Genomic DNA, 18,662 nt, shown 5'->3' on the forward strand with positions numbered 1-18,662 from the left:
CCCCCCAAGCCCCCCCCTGCCACCAGGGAGCTCCAGTGAACCAGGGCAGTACGCAGGAGTTCATCCATCCAACCATCTATTGTCATACCAAAAAAAAAAAAAAGAAAATACAAAAAGAGAAAAAGAGAAAAAAGAGAAGAGGAAAAAAAAGACAAAAAGGAAAAAAAACAAAAAAAAAATCATCATAATTGTTAAATTCATAATTGTTAAACCATATTTTGTGGGCTTCCCCACCCTCCCACCCTTCCCCGGTTTTCCTCCCTTATTTATCATCTTCAACAGTTTCATAGTTCATATTTTATAACATACACCTTTATATCTTATACCACTTTTAAACTATTATCATTTTCGCCTATTGTCCAATCACTGAGAAATCAAACTCCCATTTTTTCTTCCCGTGCCTAATTTTTACCCCTCTATAGGCCTCCATATTTTCACCTTTTTCCAAAATCAATTCACTTTTTAAACCTATAACTATTCCCAAACTAACCTTACTCCCCCCGAGTACCTGCTCCACCCCTCCAATCCAGCAAGTTCCATAGTCAGCAGTCCAGTTATAGTCCTATTAACCCATCCTTACAATCACCACTTCACTTTCCCTTCACCCCACCCCCTGTTTGCAGTCTTTTGCCATCCAGGCCTCCATATCAGACCCCTGAGCTTCTTCTCTTCTCTGCTTAATTTTTCCTTCTTCCCTGTGGTCATTCTGGAGTTCCAGTAAATCCAGTCGTGCCCCCCTCGAAGGGGAGGCACTCCATCCAACTTTTTGTAGAGTAAAATCATCATTTTTTTCGTGATGGGCTTCATTTTGTGTTAAATCATCACAGTCGTCATCATTGTCATTCTCACATTCATCTTCTTCAGTTTCAAAAGCTTCATCTTCTAAGAAATCATATTCTGTCATCACAATCTGGAATTGTTGCTGTAACACTAGCCGTTGTGTCTCCTCTTGACATAGTTCTATTCTTGTTTCCCACATTAAGGTCAAAACAGTCCGCTGAAACTCAGGCGGGTACCTTTTTGTTGACATAGTTCAGTCCTGTCAAGGTCAAAACTTGTCACATGGGGTGGAATATGATCGCAGTCTATTTTCTCGACTCCATTTTAACAAGCTGGCTGCATTCTTAAAAATAAAGTTCGAACTCACATTTCAAAAGCATATAAACCAAAAAAAAAATTCCCAAAAAGTCCAGAGATAAAGATAGAAATAAAATTTAACTATAAATCCTAGTCAGCTCACTGGGTTTTCTGGGCTGCCGGCTCCCGAGAAAAAGAAAGGTCTTTCTTAGTCTTAACTTCATTCTGCAGGGCAGTCACAACAGTCTCTCTCCCCTTTTACCCTGCATTTAGGGGAGATTCTCTTTGATGCCTTTGAGGAATCCTTTTAAGTTAAAATCTTCTGTTTACGGCTTCGGGTTTCTGTTTACTGTCTCTTATGTTACCGTGGGGGGGGGGTGGCTTCCTCTTTTCCCCTCTCTCCCAGGTCCAAATTGTTGCCTTAATTTACATTCCAAAGAATCCAAATTACTCACAGTCTATTCATTTGCTGAATGTTCTTTGAAGAATTGGCCACCTCCACTTCCCAGACTCGCAGCTTCGCACTCTCAGAGCAGCAATGTCAGCCTGTCCGCCGCGGTTCACCTCCTCGCTCTCGGGGGCTTAAACAAAGCCGATCCGGGGAGGAGAGAGCCCGCTTTTGGCGCCGCCAGGCAAAATCTGTCCCCAAAAAGCACGATTTGGGGCTTTTAAGGAGGTTTCGTTTCGCTGGAACGATTCCCTCCACCTCTGAAGCGCCGAGGTCCGCTCCGCTGTGCGGACCCCCGTCTGAGCAAGATGGCGTGGTCAACCGGAAGCCCCTACCTAACCCTTCTCGTCTGGACTTCCCAGTCTATCTTTCCTTGACATCCTAACCCAGTCACTTTGTTTTGCTGTAACTCCTAAAGCTTTCCAATCCTTCCCTCCTCTTATCTTTCACTTTTTGTGATGTTTACTGGTGTTCATATGTTTAACCCTACTCTAGTTGTAGCCACTCACTCAATACTGTTTTTCTCTTTGTATTTCTTATTTTGGCCGTCATCATGGCTAAATCTACATATTCTATTAGTTTAAGCAACCACGGCTCTTTGGTTGGGATTTTCCTCTCCTTCCAAATTGTAGAGTCTTGCTGCTGCTGTTGCATAAAGGAAGAGGTTTTATACACACACACAGACTTTATTTGGAATTTCCTGTCCTATTATAGGTAGCAGGAATGCTTCTGGCTTCTTGGGGAAGGAAAGTAGAGCAATACATTCGGCACCAACTTGGCTGCAGGAATTGCCGAAAGGAAGTGTACAAGACACCATCCAAACGTCTTAGGAACTCCACTCCCGATTTGTGTATGGTTTACTCCTTAGCCTTTTCTTCTCCTGAAGATGTCCCGCAAGGCAGCGGGTATGGATTTTTCTGTGGGATTTTACTCCCTATTTTAGGCAGAATTTGCTGTGTCCAAGGCTCCTACCCCACCCCAAACATGCCTCTCAAAGTGTTTGTACCAATCTCCTGTGATTTCTTCTCCCATACTCAATTTTTACCTTAATCCGCAGCCATCCCAAACTGTCAGTTTCTTTCACCCCTTCCCCATGCCCTTTCATGTTCACTTTTTTTTCTTCCTGTAACAGCTTTCCTCTGTTATCTCCCTTTGCTTCTATGCCCAGATTGTTTGTTTAACTTTTCCTATCACTTTCTAATTTCCTTCAACACCTCCTCTGGCCCTTTCCCCTCAGAGGAGGGAGATCTTCCTTCCCTCCCCGCCCCCCTCTGAACTTATCTGAATTCAGACCACCTTGACTCAGCATGCAAGGAGTGGCTGGGGTCTGCAGTGGTCCATGGATAGGCTATGGGGCTGGGGCAGGCCAGTGAGGGGGTACTAAGCAAGCTGTGGCATGGAGGCCCTCCTGAAAGTGGCCCATGGCCCATGGCGGGTCTTACTGTGTGAGTATGTGTGTGTAGGATTTAATTAAGAATATGTGACAGCCAACATTACAAATCTGAATTAAAAGGTATTGAAGGGGAACAAATACAGATTCCCTCTTCCCTGCCCGATGCTATGTGTTTGTTTCTCAGAGAGAGCAAGGCACCAAACACAGCTATACTAATTGCTCACTGTGAAGTTTGAGGAAGTTTTCCAGAGTAGCCTTTGTTCTGGATCGGATAATCGAGAACTTCGTCCTGGGCTATGCCCACTGCCAGAATATGGCCCAGAGAAGGAATGAAGCCCTCAACTGATTTTTTTTTTGTTAGCCCTCATGTGTATGATTGGCATATAACAGTGTAATGCTAAATATATTTATTCAGAAGTCCCATTGTGCAGCCTAATTTTCAGTCTTGAGACTGTAATTATTACATTTATAATGCGGTTTTGAAAAATGGCAGATGAGGTGGACCAGCAGCAAAAGAGCCTTTGGATCTCATCAGATGTCGTTTCATTTGTAAAAACGAGAAATGGCTGAGAGTTTCAAGACAGTTTACATACTTATGACCAGCATATGATTTTCAGTGATGCTGAAGAGACTATGACAACATTTATATGACGTTTGTTTCTTCTGCTATAGCATCTTGCAAAATGTTCCAGTCCATCCTTACTCAGCAGCAGTAATCCCATTAATTTCAGCAGAATATTTCCTAACAGGGGTGCAATTGTGAATTCCTTGGGAATAATCATTACTCCAAGCATTCATATCTTGCCTTATGATTAAATTTAGTGGGATTGGTTTTTGAGTTAGCTGGCACAGAACAAGCTGCACGGATGTTTAGGATGGCAGTACTGTATTGGAGACACAATAAAAAAAGAAATCAAAACACGCATTGTATTGTATTGTGTAAATTCCAAACACAGGCCAATAAGAGACAAAGAAAAGAAGCTGATTTACCACAGAAAATAAAAAGGGGGGGGAGACGAGAGTCAATTTCTGTCAGTTGATGTCAATTAACAATACTCCCAAGTAAGACTTGATTATCTGGCCATGTGTGTTTCAAAGGAGTCCTAATATAACCAAGGTAGGATTGGAAACTGCATTCCTTTTGTTATAGGTAGTGCCCGTCTCCTCCCTTCCGGAGATGGAGCGCTTGCATGCAAAGTGCAAGGAAAGCGCCACAAGAACAAATAAGGCTGCAGTCCTAGGCGCACTTTACAAGGAAGCAAGTCCCGTCGAACTCCAGTGGGATCGCCTTCTCGAAATGCTTCCTAGCGATCAAATCCTGGTGAATTTATTGGAATTACTTCCGAGTAAGCACGCCTAGGACCGAAGTGTAAATTCGCTGCGAAAGCTCGCCGAAGGCAGGGAACGCAAATAATTAAATATTGACTTCGGTCCCGGTAATCTTCCCCCATTGCTACCGGCGGAAGTTTTGCATGTTGAATTGTAATGTGAGCGCATCCTTGCAATGTAAAGGGATGGAGAGCGTTCCTGTCTCTTTTAATGGAAACCTGGCTTTGTTTATTATTTTAAGCAATATTTCCTTGTTTTCCCTTCTTATGCGTTCCCCCTTTTTTGTCTGTACTGTACTGTATCTCCTCTCTCTCCCTCTCTCTCTCTTTTTAAAAGAAATTCTACAATGGAGTTTCCTATTGGATAGCCTCGGCTCCCTGATTGATGCCTGCCTCCCATTGGAGCCGTGCAGAAGCTGACATCACTTAGGGAAAAAGGGGCTGGGCTGGAGCGCACGGTTTGTCACCACCCAGCCTCCTTTGCCGTCGGCTGGGTGCAACTTCCATTTTAGGTGTTGGAGCTGAGCGAGGGGGGGAGGGCGAAAGAAAAAGCGAGAGAAAAGGTCCCGCAGGAAAAGGAGGAGGAGCAGGAGATCGCTGCAGCGCTCCTTGGGTTTTTTTCGTCGCCTTTTGTGTGTGTGCGCGCTGCTGCTGCTGGTTTTTTATATAAAAAAAGCTCCCTTTGAGATTTTATTCTTGGAGTCTTTAGTGCTTTTGTTAGGAAACTGCACGCTTTTTTATTATTTCCTCCTCCCGCACGCCCTCTGCCTTGCATTTGCAGCGGGACAAAAAGGCGTCTAGTCCCGTGCAGTCTCTACACGAAGTTGTCAAGCTGAATGATCAGAGGAGAAAGCTGAGGAACACTTGGGTCGGCGACTCTCACGGACGCGAGAAAAGAAAAGCCTGCCTCTTCTCTCCAGCCCCCCCTCCCCGCCACACGCCCCCTCTCTCTTTTTTAAAAAAAAAACTGCAAGAAGGGAAGAAGTAAAACTTGCTTAATTAGCATTCGAGAGAGGGGCTGGCTGCGCGATTCCCGAAGGGGAGAGTGCGGGGGGCAAAAAAGACAAAGGTAAGGCGGTGCATTACAATAAACGCACCTCTCCCCTCCCTCCCGTAAAGAAAAAACTTTTGTGTTGTGTGGAAGGTCGTGTGCATTGGAGGGCTGCTGGCTCCCCCCTTTCTCCTCCCCCTCCCTTTCTTGTGGCGACTGAAGGAGAGGAATGTGAGGGGAGTTCCTGGGGAAGGAGGTTTCCCTCCCCCGGTTTCCCAAGGTGCCGCTTTGGAAGAGAGGAGAGAGAGAGAGAGGAGTTGGGCCGCGCGCGTCGCTCTCCCTCGCGGCTCCCGTGTCAAACGCGCTCCGAAAGGCACCGGGCTGGGTGGATCCCATTTTGCTTCTCCCCAGGTGGGTTTGGGTGGAGGCCTCTTTCTCTTCTTCTCCAGAGGCAGCTTCGAAATAGACTCCCTAGTGAGCCGCTCGGAACTCGACTCTTTGGGTAGCAGGACGCAAAATTCCTCCTTCATTTTTCTCTCTTTAAAGTAGGGGCTAGCCTCCGCCTTTCAGGGAGTGGGGAGTGGGCCTTTTGCCATCGGGCATTGAGAGGTAACACTGGATTTTTATCTACTGGTCTAAGCAACCTTGCTTTTGTTTTACAGGGTTGAGATTTTTCAAAAACGCTGAAGGCTTTTTGAAGACTAGCTTTCTGGCGACTTGCGAACTTTTTTTTTTAACACTACTTATTCCCTAAAATCGTTAAAATATTTGGGGGCGTCTCTTTAAAAGCAGGAATGCTCATGAAACCAGCTGATGCTTAGCCTTAAATTTCATTAGGATGGGTCTCCCACCAGTCAGAAGTACCGGTGGCATTCAGGATCTTTGTTACCTGTACAGTACCCTGAAATCTTTGTAAGAAACTTAACTGCATTTGCTCCCACATAATCCCATCTCTGATTCTTTTATCCATCCCCTCTTGTTTTTCCTACTGTCCTCCCCATTGTTGAATTTTAGGCTGCTTTTGGGCAGAGATGTGCCTCTGTTAACTCTAGAAAAGTGCACTGATTGGGGATGTGTTAATCCCTGCCCCCCCCAATAGAACTTGTTATTATATTTTGGATTTCTTATTATTCAAGACGGGAGTTCAAAGGGGGACTCCTGGGGAAAGCATGCTCTGGATTCTGGATCTTGTGGAGGATGTGGATACCAGACAAAGATGCTAACATCCAAAAGCAATTTTAACAGACCACCATACACGTATTGTGCTGAGTGGATAGAAAAGCAAAAGGAGGAGCAATTCACAATGCAGCTGTCGGGAGTTGGTTGAGTTCCTGTACTGTCCGTTCTGTGCCATTTTGTTTCTTCTGCTGTTGCTTGTCCAGGTCCTCTGAGGTAGAGAATCCAGTGGAATTGCAGTACAGTAGTAACCTGCCTTGGCCACCAAGCCCTTAAGAAAGCTCACTCTCTGTGAGGCCCGAACACAAAGACACTTCAAAAAGGAGCAGGGAGGGGCTTTCTGTGTTTGGGTCTAACAAAACAAGACAGGGCAGCTTGTGAGTTCAGAAGTCGTCCTATAACACAATCATATATATCTAAAATGTTAGAAATCCTGGCTTTCTGCCAGTGGGAACAAATGCGTGCAGTAGAAGAAGAGATTGTCCTGTCCTCCAGTACAAAGGAATATGGGATTGGCAGAGTGCAGGCACTCTCCCTGCCTCCCTTGAGACCTACAGGGAAATGCCTTAATATCAAAGGACTGGTAGTTATGGGGCTCTTGCCACTATCTCTCTTCCCCTTTTGCTTTGTGGTGATGCCACTTGGGCTGAATATACATTTCCTGGAGAGGTGAGCAGCCACTGATCTTTTTTATAGTCCAGGATTTGGGAGGGAGAAGCTCGTGAACAGAGTAGTGAAGGTTTCTCGTGGCAAAGGAGATGGATCCTATATATAGCTTAGCCCTCATGCTTCTTGCGGTGGTTCCTTTGGGGTGGTGGGCTGTCACCTAAGTTCCATCTGAAAGGAGTAAATAGACTGAACCATTGAAAACTCATTGACTCCTTTTCTGCACCTGTATGGACGGAGTCCAAAAATGTTTCTGGCCAGCCTAGTGGATGACTCGGTGGGAACATGAAACCCTTTCAGAAAAGTGGCACGTAAACACTCTGTAAAGCTCATGGCCGCCTTTTGAGGAAGCAAAGTTCAGCACTCTGGTACCTGAGTTGCAGACTGCTTGCTTGCACTCTGGGGTGGGGCAGTGTGCTAGGCTGAGCACATGCTGAGGGGAATTTCCCTCACCTCCATTTTAAAGAGAAGCATGACTTCTCAAAGGCCAGCAGTAAGTTGATGGTAGAAAGGCAGCTGCAGCTCCCACCTTAAGAGAAGGTCATAATAAACCTTAACTTCCTGAGCTAAGGAACCTTTTAGGACTTTATTGTACAGTATAGTGGACAGTGTTGCATGTGAATAAGGTAGTTCTGTGTTACTTAGCCAAAAGGTCCCCTGGTTATAAAATCCATAAGAAGTGTCATCTGTTAGCCATATCTGTAGTCAAGAACTGCACTGCATCCTTAATCTCTGCTTGAGATACCTTGCAGGGCTGTTGTGATTATAATAAAATCGAATAACCCCATATGTGCCATCTAGAGCTCCTTTGAGAAAGGGTGGGATGTAGCATGATAAACATGGTTGTTGCCATAAAGGGCCACAATCTGGAGATTGTGGGGAAGCTGTGACCTTCCAAATATTGCTGGAGTACAATTTCCATCATCCCTGAGCATTTGCTGGTCTGGCTGGGTCTGGTGGGAGTCTTGAGTCCCATCAACATTCGAAGGGTCACTGGTTCCCCATCCCTGATTAAAGGAGCATCAGCCTTGTGCACCTTGGATTTTAGCTGCACTACTGGTTTTGCACACCTTGTGTTACTCTCATCAAGCCTATAGTAATCTGGAATGGGCTGGGGACAGGCTTCTGTGCTTAGCAAGCAAGGTTGAAAATTTGAGAGAGGACAGTGATGCAAGGCAGAACAAATGTGTCTTGACAGCTCAGTGGTAAAGTGGGGGACAGGGTTGAACAGGAACAGGCAATAGCAGCGGAACTTCCCATACCACACTTGGTTCCTCTCCTCATATTGGCTCTAGATGGGGATATTCCATTTTTATATCTGCATATAGTGCTCCTAAACTTTCATTTTTTAGAAGTGGCAGACCTGGCTGGGATGGCTTCTGCAGTTTTTCATTTGCTTAAATCTCGAAGTGGGCTTAAGTGAGGAAGTGGCAAGCTTGGAAATCTTGCAGCTGCTGAGTTTTGGGTGGCTAGTTGCATGGTAGAAAGATCTCATCCACAATGATGTTTGTTGTTTCTGAAATCCTGGCATAGGGCCTGGGTGGACTTCTACTTATTTGTATACAGTACTTGTCCTTGCACCTGAAATTTGCAAAGCTAATTATTTATACATGTGGAAAGCAAGTGTCCCTTTGATAAAATGACTTGCACACTGTCTGTAAATGGAAAAGGAGAGTGTATTGCAAGTCTGCAGGTTAAAATGGCTCCCCCCACATGAATTGAACAGTGTTATCTGTGCAGCTGCTGCTATCAGTAGTTGGAAGGCCAGATAGGTTTAATGAGTTACTGTGATATTGTTGCCAGCAGGAGCAGGAGTAGGAGTAGTAGGAGCAGGGTGGGTTGGACTGGCAAACAGGGAGAATGGAGTGAATGGTTCACGATCCTGTAACATGAACTGTGTGAACTTGCCATAGGATTTTGCAATTGAAGCAGTTGCTTCCACATAGCTCAAAACTGAGTTTGTCTTAATAGCTTGTAAGAATGTTTGGTTGGGAGATCATCCTCTGCTAGGTTCTACTTAAGATAGAAGGGAAGGTTAAGTGGTGTAGAGTGGTGGTTTTATTCGTAGGTGTTCTGCCTGATGAAAGATGGTAGTTAATGGTAGTTAAAGGAAATGAATAGTCTTCAGATTCAAAAGAATTTTGAAACCCTTTGCTTCTTATAAATACACCCATTGACTGCTGTTAGTCTTATCCGGATACCTGTATACTAAAACTGGAGATCTGGAGCTGAAATCCTATAATGTCATGGAGGTCATTAAGGGATGGTGACAATACCAGTGATGCTTGCACATTCCTCCATGATGAAGTAGGACTTGCTGGGGCATTGGCTAATCAAGGGGCTTGTGAGTTGCCATTACCTGAGTCATCAAAGTGTGAGCCACAGCTGTCTGACTTGGGGAAGTACAAACCACGGTGGCTTTACCCTCTAGTAGTGTTTCCTATTTTGTGGGCTGTATGCAGCCACAAGAACTAAGAAGAAGAAAGTGGGCAGGACATTCAGAAAGCATCGGGTAAATTACGGAAGAGAGCCTGCTTGCATCCATGCCTTGTTATCCTTGACTTCCATTTATTTGTTCCTTTGGTGTCTTATGTCCCCCTTCTCCATATGGTCAAAATTTAACTTGCATGCTCCTTGAGATACACTTCTGCTGTCCCCACATCCCCGTTAGCTCTTTGGCTATGGGAGATATGGGGATGGCCATAAAATGCATAAGAAATACCTTTTATCAGCCAAACCTGTAGTTAAGAATTGCATACCTATCTCTTTTGTAAAAGCACACTTAAGGATTTTTGAAATTTTATTTTTACCTATTTATCCTGCTCTGCAACATATTCTGACAAGCTGGCACATGTTAGTTCCGTTGCAAAATCTCTCATCTGTCGTTCTCAAGTGAGACTTTAGCTCATCCATGTAGTTGACTTGGACTTTGGACATTCTGGGTGGGGAACAGAGAACGGTGGGAGTCTTGTGGATATTGTATTCCCAGTATGGACTTGTAAGTGCCGCCTTCTGGCTTCACTTCTTATAGCTTCAGCTCTGAGACAGGTCTGGGGAGACAAGACAAGTGGAATGGTAATGCTGGGAAGAACAAACCACTACTGACAGCGAGACCATTAGTTCTCCCTCTTGATTTTCCTGAAACCTAGTTTCAGGGCAAATGTAGGGAAGGTGCATGTGATCTTATGGAAACAGACTTGCTCAAACTGACTTTGTAACACCGGGGTGAGCCTGCTGATGGTGTATATTGCCATTAGAAAGCCAACCTCCTTGCCTTTTTCTTAGCTGCAGCCTTGGCTGTTCTTGTGGCTAAGTAGAAGCAAGTCCTCGTGACACACCCTTCTGCAGTTCTTCAACTTACAGCTACTGCCAGCACCCACAATCTTCAAGCACAGCCAAACACAGAGTGTGGCTTGCCAGAGAGTTCTGCTGCTGCTGCTGCTGCTGCATTCTCCACAAGTAAAAACAGAAGTCCTAACAACCTATAGAACACCGGGGGGGGGGGGCTTCAGATGATGTTGGATTCCCATCAACCCCAGTCAGCACAGCCAGTGGTTGGGGATGATGAGAGTTGTGGTTTTGCAACTGGTGGGCCATTCCTGCTATGAAATACCCCTGTGCTACGTTTTCTGATGCTGTGTTTGATTGGCCAATGGCTAACCCTTTGTGACTGGTTGGATTCCAATGTTGCCATAGGCTTTTAAGGTTTGGTTCTGACCCCATGACATATGGATTAAGAGCAGATTCATGCATAAAAATATAACATGTGCAATATACACATCTGGAACTACAGAAAGGCTGAGTAGAGCGCCAGGGTTGGCAGCAGCTGGGTTTGCTGGCCTTGGGTGAAACAGCCCAAGAGCCAAGGTGGCAGAAAATGTGATTGTGTCCATCTTCTTTATAGATATTACTGTCATTTGACATGAAGAGGGCAAAAGTTGATACCATTACCTGTGTGAGGGGACAGGGGGGAGTCTGTCTTTTTTTACATGCAGGATTTTTACAGGGATCAGCAAGCTAAACTGAATAGGGTCTCTTGCTTCCCCACCCCCTTCTCCTCTCCTTCCACCCTTCCAAATTCCTGCTGGGGGGAAACTCTTGCCTAATATACCCGGAGACCAGCTGTATTGCAACATTAGTGAGTTGCAGGCCTTTTCAAATCAGCAACCCCCTACTCCTCCCATGGTTGAAACCAACCTCCTTTAATGGAAGGGCAATTCGACACAGTCCTGTCTGCATGTTAATTGGCACGCCCCTTTCCCTGCCCTCTAGAGTAGTACATACATTTTTTTCTGAACATGTTGCTGCATGCACTGCTGCCACTGCCTTGATTATGAATCAAGCAGGCTGGTTTTGTCTAGGTGAGGGAGAAGCCTGTGTTACTTGCTTCTAGTTGGCCTGAATGTCTTGTTTGAGCCACTCCTGTCCAGAAGAGTTGAAATGATTTGCTTTGATAATCCATCTGTTTTGTTTTCCACCCACCTCCTTTGATTCTCCCCCTCCTGTGTCTGCTTGTCCAGGGGTTCCCAAACTGGCCTGCAAGCTTCATTCAGCTAGCCAGCAGCATGGTTCCGTGAAGAGCACTTACCATTTGAATTCTATGGGATTGAACTTGTGATACAATAAAATACAATGTAAGAGATAAAAATACAGTTTTAAAAATTGTACAGCACCGCGAGCTTTACAATTGCTGCAACAGGCAAAATAATAATATAATATAATATAATATAATATAATATAATATAATATAATATAATATAATATAATATAATATAATATAATAGATATAATAATAAAGAAGTGGTCTGCCAGGACCTTTAGCAATTTCCAGGTGATCTGTGGGGAAAAATGTGTGGGACCCACTGTGCTAGTTGTCATTGACCTGTTACTTGCTGATGCCCTTCTTGAGTGGGCCTATCAGCCATTGGCACACAGGAAATGTCACATCAGATTTCTTCCGCATTGAGTAATGTGTCTGGGTATGAGAGGGTGCCTGGCTAACTCACAACTGTTATCTGTAATAGCTGTGAAAATAACACAGCTGATTTCTCATAAGCAGCTTCTATGTATTATACATCTGAGTCATCTATAGGAGGAGAGTTTCGAAAATGTCCTCACTGTTAGGTACCTTTAGTGCATTGGTGTCCCAATCTAAGGAAGGCATTTCGCCAGATATAGTGCCCCACTACAATGTGTCTGTTGACTCGCCAGGCAGTAGGATTGAGGTTTGATGTGCTCAAATCAAAGAGTAACTTAATAGGTGTGCCTGTGGTCTAGGTGTAAGTGACAGCATTCTGGTGTTTAGCTAGTGGGGTGTGGGGAGGAGGTAAAATGAATATGTTTAAAGAGGGAACATAAGGAGGTAAATGCTCAGCTTGGTTGGCAGGAGGAACAGAGAGTACCTATGAGTGAGTCTGGAGTTGTTAAGGGAGGCAGCTGCTCCACCGCTGAAAAGCATAGATTAAGAATCCTTTGGGGAATAGGTCTGGGTGTCAGTGCTGTGCTCCCTTAGAATTATTGTCCTGCACCCTTGATCCTTTCAGGCAAGGCAAAATTTAGTGTTCACTAAGCAAACTTGCCTTCTCTTTCCTGCAAGTTTCTAAACACAATGTCATTTCCTGTCTGACCAGGAAATCCTTGTTTGCTTCCTTCCTTTCTGCCTGAACAACAAAAGGGCTTGCTTTGAAAGCTTTTTGCATGACGTTGATGTTTCCTCCCACTTCCCCACCAGCTAAATGAGTGGCTCTATGTCTCTTTAGTTTTAAGCCACCTAATTTCAACTGTAGCTAGTTTTTTTTATTTTGCTGGGCTTTGTGTATCTCGGTTGGGCCAAGACTAGTGTGCGAAATTTGCAATGGGATGCAGATGTAGTGAGTGGAAAACACCCTGAGTGGAAAACACAGGGTGTTTTGTGTGTGTATGAGGGATTCAAGGGATGCATGATCCTGTCTCCTGCTTAAAATGCTTCAGTGGATCTGTCTCCAAAACACCACCAGTGCTGTAATGAACACCTATTTCTGTATTGAACTGAGGACTGAGTGACTTAATCTGTTAGGCAGGGGGATTCCTGTGAAATGTGTGTCTTGCATCGGTGACATGTCCTCTAGCTTCATCCTTCAGATTTAATAAATAGCCGGATTTTTCTGACCTGGAAAAGTGAAGTTGTCCCCCCCCCTGCCCCCACCCCACAGGAGGCTTACCATCAAAGCCTGAGAACAGAATTAAAGCAAATGCTTGAAGCTTCTAAAGAGTGGCCATGCTATATAGTGAGATTACATTTTTAGTCCCTAAAATTGTTCAGTACCTGCTAGGTGGAAGGTAATGCATCTCTTTGTCCTGTGCCCCCCACAGAGTAAAGAAAGGATTTCTGTCCTGAGAAATGGATGCTTCTATTAGTAGTTGTGTGTAGGTGTTACTGCAAAGGCCAGCCTCTTTTTTTTTCCTTTGAGAGAGGGAGCTCCGTGTCTGCAAGACTTTTGTCAACAACAGCAACAACAACAATAGGAGTGGGATGATGGCAGTAACAGGGGCAGTGCTGCAGATCATATCTACTCTAGCTAACAGTTTTGAGTGCCTGAATATGAAATTGCCCAGAGCCCACACCCACAGCAGTTCGGCGTCATGCAACATTTGATCCTGCTCTTGTGCAGCCGTGTGGCATGTACCAAAAAAATAGACCTGCAGCACTTGTTATTCCAGATCTGTGCCCACACTATTCCTGTTTGCTAGCCAAACTTACCAAGTTGTTTGCACGTTGTTGTACATTGCTTTGATCTTGCATACAGGTGGGAGAAAGAGGAAATGGCCTGGACCACATGGGCTACGACACGGGGGCTTTTTTGAGTTTTGCTCTGTGGGTTAGTTGGGGCCTGAGTTAGACTGAATGCTGTGTGTCTTTGATCACCCCTAGGACATAATGCAGCACCTTCTTGATAGGGGTATGCCCTGCCCCCATGCCATGTAAGTGGGGAGGGGCCATAGCTCAGTGGTAGAGCCCATGCTTTGCATGCAGAAAACCCCAAGTTCAACCCCGGACCCCCCCTCCCCGTTTAGTTAAAAGATCAGGTAGCAGGTGATGGAAGGCATTTCTGCCCGAGATACTGAAGAGCTGCTGTCAGCAATAGTATACCAGAATTAGGCTTGATGGGCAAACAGTCAGACCTGGTAAAGAGCAGCTTCTTATGTTGCTCTCCCACAGTGATCCAGTCTATGAGAATAGGGACGTTACAAGGTGGGGCTTGTGAAATAAAAAAAGGAGAAGATGACTCAAGCATCACTGTTAGGGCTGTGTATTCTGCCTAGGCATGGAGCTTGTTTTAACAATCCAAGTCCTGTGCGGAAAAGGTGAATACAATGGCTAGTCTATGAGGGACCCGGAAAACCTTCCGCCAGTCACTGGAAATCCTAGTCAACAACAGTCTTGTTTTGCAAGCTTTCATTTCACAAAGCTCCCCCCCCCCCATGCTTTCCTATTTACCTCCACAACTATTAAGGGTCAGAAGCTTGCTTCTGTGTTTTTTCTTTAAGTGAAACTGAAATTTTAAAGAAGATGGATTCTGTATCTCATTGTGGCATACACACGTTAACTATGTGTATTTTTAGGGGGCACCGGGTTCTGAGACAAGGAAACTCACATTCTGCCATCAGAATTGGGTTAGTGGTGATCTAATTTTTCTACTTTTTTCCTTTATAGTCTCAATCCTACAAGATGGAGACTTTCAAACCACTGATATTTGGGGAGAAACAGGTGACAGAGCACAGAGCATGGAAAGGATGCAAGGGTTTTGTGTGTAGATTGGTTAAAAGCTTTTTTTAACAGCACAGTAAAGGACTATGGTAACTCAGAACTACTGTATTGGAAGCCCGCATAGCCCCCCCCCCAACATTTCCAGACAGGATAGTTGCAGTTCTCAAAGTTTCTGTGTAACTATTACGACTGAAGAAATTATTAGCTCTGAGGAATTCCAGAATGGAAAAGATGCAGGCTCCTGCAGAAAGGGTATTCTCAAAAGTTAAGCTGTCCCTTAATGTAGCTTACATCTTCAGATCAGTTACCAGCTTGATTTATTTTTGCAGTCCACATTCATTGTCTCCTTTCCTTCCTGAGATGTAGCATAGCCAGCTGATGACACAGTTCCTAGTGCAACCATTTGCAGGGCACTGAAGGAGGCATTTTCTTCATGCAGTGCCTTGGTTGAGACCAACCCTCCACAAGTGCCCTGCTGGGTCAGACCAAAGGCCCATCCAGTCTAACATCCTGTTCTCACAATCAGATGGAGGCCTGTGGGGAAACCTGCAATTAGGGCCTGAGCATAACAGCATTCTTCCCCACTTGTGATTCCCAGCAAATGGTATTCAGAGGCATCCTGCCCTTGACACTGGAGGCAATCATAGCTGCAGTTGCTAGTAGTCGCTGGTCCTCCACAAAAAAAAAAATCACCTTGGCTGTTGCTGGAAATTGTGGGGCTGCATTCCTGGGCTATGAAAATTGACCTATGCCAGGCATCCCCAAACTTTGGCCCTCCAGATGTTTTGGACTACAATTCCCATCATCCCTGACCAGTGGTCCTGTTAGCTAGGGATCATGGGAGTTGTAGGCCAAAACATCTGGAGGGCCGCAGTTTGGGGATGCCTGACCTATGCCATGTATCTTGAATTTCTCTGAGGCAGCCGCAAACATTTGGGCACCTGAGACCAAACACCTTTCTTCACATGGTTGTCGCTCTGTTCAAGCAGCAGCTAGCTGGTCCTTTAAGGGCTGAATGGAGCTTGTGCTTGTGCCCCATGGGTAAAAGCATGCTTGCGCTGCAGAGTTTGAGGCATGGCAGCCAGCCTGCATAAGTATATGTTTGTTTTAAGCTCCCTTGTGTACATAGGCATTTGGCCTAAGAATGGTCTGCTGTTGTGCTAGGTGCAGGGAGGATAGCAGTTTTGGGGTTTCAGACACTGCTTTTGTAGCTGTTTGATCCTGGAACTGGGACACCAGGGCAGGCAGCCTTTTGCTGGGGGTGCCAGGAGCACAGTCAGCAGCTGCTCCCATCTCAAACATGCAGAGCTTCCTGCAAAGTTGGTACTAGCTGCTTTGGCAGAAACTCTCCATGTAGTGTTGTGGTGCTCTGTGCCTTAGCCAAACTAGCCTCTGACTGAGGTGAAATGAGGAGGAAGAAAAGAAGCTTTTATCTCCAAAGTTAATGCAGAAAGCCTAGGTAGGTGTGCTAGCTTCCTTTCCCTCCTCAGCATGAAAAGAGCATGCAAAATTTAGTCAGCTGGGCGTTGGCCACCGGACCGCTCCCTAGGGGCTGCTTCCTGCAGACAGTATCCAGGGCAGGCTATGATTCCTCCTGGCGAATGTTGCCGTCTGCAGAGGACTTTGCTCCTGTGCAGCTGATAGGCAGGGCCTTATCTCGAAGAACGCCAAGATTCTATTTGCTGTAAGGCTGTAATTGAAAACTAGCTGGCTTTTCTCCCTGAATGTTTTTTGAAGCAGAGTAGTGCTGGAATGGAACACCTGCAAATGAGTTTTTGAGGTACCTTTATCACAATGGAACTGTTTTGATCCCACCGAGGATCACGCATGCGAGCCTCGAAATGATTGCACAGGGGATCTTGACTGGTTTGTCGATGTGGAATGTTAACACCACGTTGCTTTGTGCTTTCATAGGTAATGCTGAGCAAGGAGTTGCCGTATGTCTGGTTGCGGCGTTCTTGTAGCAAAATGGCCAACTTGGTAATTACCGGTTCTTCTCCCTCTCTCCTTCCACATTCTGCCCTACACCCTTGAAGCTTCAGCCCCTTCCAGCCAAGCTTCGCAGCCACCTCTTCAGTCAAATCCTGCCTTGGCTTTGGCGGGGTGGGTGGGGGTTGGGGTGGGGAAGGAGTTGTTTTTCCTCTAACATGATAAGGAGCACTGCTGGGTAAAGTGGGAGCTCTTGCTCCTGATTGGTGGCCAGGCTGCCCTGGAATGCTCTGGCCCGTTTCCCAGAATCCAGTACTCTGTGTTTGTTTGTTTCTGAGCCCGAGGTCTGGTGCTACTGTGACAGGAAATGGGGAAGCTGGAGGGGAGGTGGTGGTTTGGGGGGGGGGTTGGTAAAGAAGGGAGATGTCTGTGTATGTGCCTGTGAAATCCCTTTGTCCCCGGAGCTCAGCTGCAAATTCCCACAGAGGGGGGAAAGCGGCCTTTTGTGTTGCGAAAGATTTTTCAACTCCCAACTTGCAAAGCTCCTGTGCTTGGAGGGTGGGAGCCTTGAATTCTTCCTGACTGACTGCCTCATCCATAGGTCTGTCCCCTCCCTCTTAGGGGGAGGAAAATAGAACTTGTATGAGATGAGATATCTTGGCTGGCATGTTTCTTTTGTGGCTGTGTATACATAAATTAAATTATGGGAGCTCCCAGTGCACGTTGGACACAGCAGTGCATACAACACTTGGTTCTTGTGGTAGATGCATGCATCTGTCACAAATACATATCCTACCAGTGCTGCTGATAAATACTAGTAGTAATCTGACTTAAGGCAGCGGTGAAGCACTCCTAGCTCAGATATATGCAGTCATTCCTGTACCAACTTCAGGTATAGAAATGCCCTCCCCAATCAGCCATAGTTAGTGGTGCTTGTTTAGGTTTTTCAAGTTAACAAGTACCCAAAGGCCCAATGAATAGTTCTCCTTGCGCAAGTATCTGCTATAGTTTTAGCAGCTGTGGGGCTGTATACTTTGTGAACCGGAATTAATCCGCTGATCCTAGGTGCCTTTGAGGGAGTACGTTCCCTCCTCTTCCAGATGAACCATAACCATAACTTTCCTGATTATTATTATTATTTATACCCTAGCCCGTGTATAATCCAAAATATCGGAAAAAGGCGAGGGCATTATTCTGTCCATTCATTTTGCAAGAAACATGCCTGGTCCTGCCTTTGAAGTGGTGTTTTGCTAATGAATGATGTCATAGCAGTGACTGCCTTTACGAGAGCAAGGCAGAAAGAAGTCTAGAATGATTCACCCATTATCTGGAGAAGGAACTTCCTGGTTCATTTCTAAGCTTTTTTCATCTTCCTTTATGGAAAAGTGATTGGCCGATAGAAAATAATTTGGAAATGCAGGCTAGTATAACTTTGATAGGTTAGAAATGTGTCTGTATGAAAAGTAGCAGCAAAGGCAGGAGCTGATCTTGGCCATATTTCATAAACCTAAAATGATTAATGTTGGAAAACATTTTTTAAAAAATATTCTCCAAGTACAGGTAAAGTTTAGCATTATTGTACCCACACTGTGGGGGGTATGGTAAAGATAAAGGGGACCCCTGACCATTAGATCCAGTCGTGACCGACTCGGAGGTTGCGGCGCTCATCTCGCGTTATTGGCCGAGGGAACCGGTGTACAGCTTCCAGGTTATGTGGCCAGCATGACAAAGCCGCTTCTGGCGAACCAGAGCAGCACATGGAAACGCCGTTTACCTTCCCGCTGTAACGGTACCTATTTATCTACTTGCACTTTGACGTGCTTTCGAACTGCTAGGTTGGCAGGAGCTGGGACCGAGCAACGGGAGCTCACCCCGTCGCAGGAATTCGAACCGCCAACCTTCTGATC

At 45.4% G+C, this 18,662-nt stretch overlaps 1 protein-coding gene across 18 annotated transcripts in view; it reads left to right on the forward strand.

Moving 5' to 3' along the window:
* The first annotated feature begins 4,113 nt into the window (after nt 1–4,113).
* The window catches only part of CTNND1 (catenin delta 1), a 56,884-nt gene continuing 42,335 nt past the window's right edge, over nt 4,114–18,662 (forward strand). For 6 of the 18 annotated variants that reach the window (XM_035124520.3, XM_035124530.3, XM_088664384.1 and 3 more), the window contains exon 1: nt 4,114–5,315. The gene's annotated coding sequence lies outside the window, so the exon portion shown is untranslated. Of the gene's footprint in view, nt 5,316–5,402; nt 5,649–18,662 lie in introns of those variants that run through there. The other 12 variants (XM_088664378.1, XM_088664385.1, XM_060277283.2 and 9 more) reach the window with 7 other exon arrangements.

The sequence above is a fragment of the Zootoca vivipara genome, chromosome 1, assembly GCF_965207765.1.
Source record: "Zootoca vivipara chromosome 1, rZooViv2.hap1.1, whole genome shotgun sequence".
Classification (NCBI taxonomy): domain Eukaryota; kingdom Metazoa; phylum Chordata; class Lepidosauria; order Squamata; family Lacertidae; genus Zootoca; species Zootoca vivipara.